The following is a 4,918-nucleotide window of genomic DNA, read 5'->3' as shown; positions in this document are numbered from 1 at the left end:
GTTCCGAGAACATCTGAACGAGCTTGTTCGAAAGATGATCGCGAATATCCGAATTGCCAAGATGTGGATCGCGTCGGTAACTTTGCGCTTTCGGCGCGAAAGTTTCGTAAGAGCGCCTCTTGTAGAACACAGCGACCAGAGACGATCGAAGACTACGCTTGTAAACGATTGGTGAGTTTCCACGCGTAGAGTTTCCATGGTCACGACGGGGAAAGCAGCGGTTAGATCGTAGAGAATAATCTGATTAACGATCGAATAGACGAGCTTGTTGCGTCCTAACCCGGTAACAGCCTCCTATTATTTAGCCAGTCACGTCTTCCTCGGGGATAAGCGAGGATGAACGTGATCATCCCTTAATTTCGTGCGACGGTATTATTCTCCGGTTGGACGGTATCTTAATTTTTGGAGGATACATACCGAAGCTTGGGAAGGATGGGATAATTATTCGCGGAAGCTTCCTATTCCTTTGTTTCCCTTTCAGCACACTGTATAAAATTGAAGAGAAAACAAAACGGGCATTATAACGACGTTTAAACGTACAGTTCACCGTAGTAATGAAATTGCTAGGTCTTAGTAAATGCTTCGTGTACAGCACGTTCGACTTTTATCAAAGTATTCTTTCACATTGCAAGTATTAACACTGTGGAGGATGGTTGGTTGTGTGGTTTAAATGACGAGAATACTCGATAATAACAGCAGTTCATCTCGATCGAGTCGTACCGTCGAGTCGAATCTTAACCAGCCAGCTGTTGCCATCTCTTTGAAAAACATGTAGGTAAAACGCGTAGCGAAATGTACACTCTGACGAGTATACTCGTCGAACACAGAGTATGCATGGTTGTTACAACGTAGAATTAAGGCCTAACGAAACGATCGTTTTATTTTCTAATTTTATCATTGCAATTACTAAGATCGCAAGTTAAACAGCAAACTGCAGCTACCTTTTACGCGCGACGAGTATACTCAACGTAACGCAAAACATTGCCATTTCTTCAAGACGAGTATACTCATTGAAAACGGCTAACAGGTTAAAAATAGAAGGCCAGCAGACTAAGACCAACGAGAGGCAAAAATGACGTCGCACTTCCACGTCTTCCGTAGAACGTGACGGTTAATCTCGTCGCGCAAAAATTAGTCCTGGTCTCAAAGGGACGTGGACGTTGAGACGGGGTGTGAAAGTTTGCCCCGAGTTCAAGCGAAATAAGCACGGCTGAAGAACGGTGTGAAAAGTTAGTGCGACGAACGAGCCGGCATATTACGGCGGAAACTGGGGGTGGTAACTTGCGTGTGTTCCGAGTACGTGGGATTTCGACGAGAGAGGAACAGGGGACAGACCGAGGTGCCGTGGAATTAAAAATTTTTTAATTGCAACCGTAAGCCGCCGTCGACGCCGGACGAGGTGCAAGTGGTTGCTAATTATCGCCCAAGAAATTACGGAGCATTAAAGAGACGAGTGGTGAATCCCGTCTCTGGGGTCGACGACAATGCTTCCAGCGCTGGCTGCCTTTATTGTTCGTCCGTTGAATCACCGGAGATTCCTCGTCTCCGAAAGTAACGCGAAAAACAAGCTGCTCCTCGTTCTCTTCGGTACCGAGAATCGAGTCAGCGATAGCCGCGATGAAAGTTATCGGATTCGTTGAACCCATACTCCAGTTGATTTACGTTGAAAGCGGCATTCCAGGCTCTATCCCTCTGCTTTCACGTTCAATGTCCACTTATTCTCTCAAAAGCCTGGGTTCAGCTTCGCGGAATTTCTCTTTAATGTATGATAATGTTGTCTTTTTGCATACCGGCCTCGTTAATTTCTTCCTCTTTTGTCATCGGATAGCTATCTTCTCGTTCCTCTGTTCGTACTATCGCGTTCGAATCGTCGTTGTTAAAATGTCAACGTTTGTATCACTCGTTTTCCGTCTGTCCACAAATAGCGAGAAGTGGTAGCAGCGATTAATTCGTTGTGAAAAGCAGATTATTTTCTGTATTTTGGGACGCGACGATCGCAGCTTCTCGCGCTTCTCCGCGTAAACTTTTCCCACGCCACGAATCTCTCTATGGATCTCTTCGTGTAAAATTCTTCCAGACTAATCGAATTACTCGAGTTGAAGCAACCCGAGTCAAGAGAAATTAAGACAAACGACTTTGTATTTTGTAAGTTTGTTCGTATAATTATGAAAACTCGCAAAACACTACGCGCGAAAGAATTCGCTAACGAGAGTCTTGTTAATTTGATTAATACGAACGAAGCTCGATGCTGCCACGATGCTCGAATTTTTATATTTCCCCTTCCACTTTAGTTACCTAAGAGAATTCTTTAGCGAAGATGTTTAACGTAAAGTTTTAAAACACGAGCTTCAAACCGATATCTTTTTAACTCCGAAAGAATATAATTAGGTCTTATGCAATGTAGGAAAATGTTGGGAAGAACGTAAGAGACTCGTTGGTCGAGTAGTGGAGTCCTCGTTATTAGCCGGAATATAACAAGCAAACTGTAGATTCAACGGGTAGTTTCGCGGATTTCCTAATTTCCTGGCAATGCTCTGGCGAATGCGGCAACGATAAACGAACGATATCCAAATTGGCAAATCGTGGGTTTCCTTATGTATGTACACGCCGAAATGTTTGGTTTCCAGGATTGTAGCGATCGGCATCGAATCTCCACTGGGAAATTCCTGCGCTAAGCTCGCGTCGCCTGTTTCCACCGACACAGGTAGGACGTTTGCTTGTAAATGGATCTCGTATTTTACGAGAAAATTCGTTTCCGCTTTACATCGCGGACGTTCATGTATCGCGGCTATTTCCACGAGATGGGACGAGTCTACGTCTGAAAGAGTTACATTGCCAACCTACTTTTCAATGGCAATGTTCGTCCACATTAATTAACCGTGAATCCCGAGCGTCGCGGCCATTACGGCTAACAGGAAATTTTCGCGAAAACACACCAGCGGAAATTCTTTAAAAATTTCATTAAACGAAGCAATCTCTTAATGAAATTAGCAAAGTGTTTCTCGGACGGCAACTTTTGAAGCGATTTCACTTGGTGTTACAGCTCGAGTATGCCACTTGTCGCGTTTATCGGATTTGTTCTCGTTGCAGAAGTATAGAGCGATTCGCGCGTTTCATTCGAACTCGAACGCTCAAGGACAAAATACAACGCGCTGACCATCTCGGTCGGTTATAAGCGTAATTGCTGTGTATTTGGATGGTTATCTCTCTGGCTGGATTACGCGTGTCCGTGTGACATTTCTCTGTGGAGCGTACGAATTAATTTCACTGGCAAATATTTGAGTCGAAGGAATTAATATCTCGCGGACCGGTCTGTTTATTAAGTACGATCTTCAATATTAGTTCCTGCCAAATATGAAACGCGCACCGTAAAAGTAGCCTGATCTCGGTAATTACCGCGACGTAACCTATCGGTATGATTAATCATTGGTTTTCTCGCAACTACAAGCTGATACCTCTGTATAACTGATATCGTACCTTAACAGCAGCTATTCTAATTGTTCAGTTCGCGAGCTACATCTTTGTAAGCAGTCGTTTATCGAGTTCCTAGTCCACGCGATAATCCTCGCGTTCGCAATGAATTGCTTTTTTAACGTACTGCTTCCTGCGAGTTTCCATGCAACTACGGGCGCTCTTTAATCCTGGCCGGACTCGTGTGTCGTGGCACGGTTAACAAGCGTCATAATTCACGGAAGAATTTTCCGCGTAAATAATAGTCCGCGTTAAAGCTCCTCCGTTGTTTATAAAACATTCTATATACATTACGCGCGAGGGGATAATATTTTTTTTTACCCGTCTGTTAAAAAACGGGAAGGAAACATATCCTCGGTGGCCGTACGAGGTCGCTGTAATAAAATTGAAATTTATACTTTCTGTTCGTTTCTTGCTCGCGCACCGTTTAACGTTCCAGCCGGCGGTGGCGGTTGGTTTTGACATCGGCCAAACGAATTTAATTATTTTTATCGCGACCAGGCAATTTAAGTGGTCTGCCGGTCTTGTGCAGCTTGCTTCGTCTCGAATACCGGCAAAAGCCTATTTCATTTCCACCAGACGTACGCTCTTATTTCGCTCGTGGACGCCTCGCTGTTCCATGGCGCGTTTCGCGACGCGCCAAGCTGAAATTACAAATGGCCACGTTATCATTCGATACGTAAATTTCAATGTACGGGTTCGCGCAATTTCCGTTTTATACCGTTTCATAAAGAGCAGGCCGACGCGGCACGTACGTTCCACTTTAGCCCGTGTTCAACCTTCCGCAACGAGGAACACGCGAGCGACGGAGGGCACACGCTTTCACGGCACGCTGTAACGCCTGGAACGTGACGCGGAAACTCTCTCCAGGGGCTCGTTCAATCCCCCACACGCACCTTTAAATTCGAATTCATGCGAACAATATTTATTTACGCATCGTGACGAGACGCGACTATATTCCCTTCTATCATAACTCCACATCCAGCTTCGATTTTCTGGAAATTGACTGAAATTGATGTTAGTTCTCCGAGTCGTTCATTTTGGAGCCTAACAAGCGATTCCATGCAAGTCGTTAATCGCGCGCATGCGAATATTTGTTTCTACAGTTTACCTGATTGCCAGCAATCTGCCGGGAAAATAATTTCATCTTATCGTGTCTTCATTTTTACTGTCGTTTCCAAGTTACGTTTGCTTGCGCGAAAACCACTCGAGGAAAATAAAAGCCCATTTTTGCTTTCCGATCTTTATACCATTTGCTGGCTCGGAAGAACTACTTTAATATTATCGTTACTTTTCCTTATCGTTAAAATCCCAAATAGAATTGCAATAGAAGATTCGCAGTGAAGACGTTTCACCCATACAAGTAAAGTCTAATCGCACACAAGTGAGATGAAAGAGACAAACTCAGAAATCTGTTCGTTATTTATCGATAGCCATTCCTGGCGTT

The sequence above is a fragment of the Bombus terrestris genome, chromosome 2 (genome assembly GCF_910591885.1).
Source record: "Bombus terrestris chromosome 2, iyBomTerr1.2, whole genome shotgun sequence".
Lineage (NCBI taxonomy): Eukaryota > Metazoa > Arthropoda > Insecta > Hymenoptera > Apidae > Bombus > Bombus terrestris.
Note: the sequence above shows the minus strand (reverse complement) of the source record.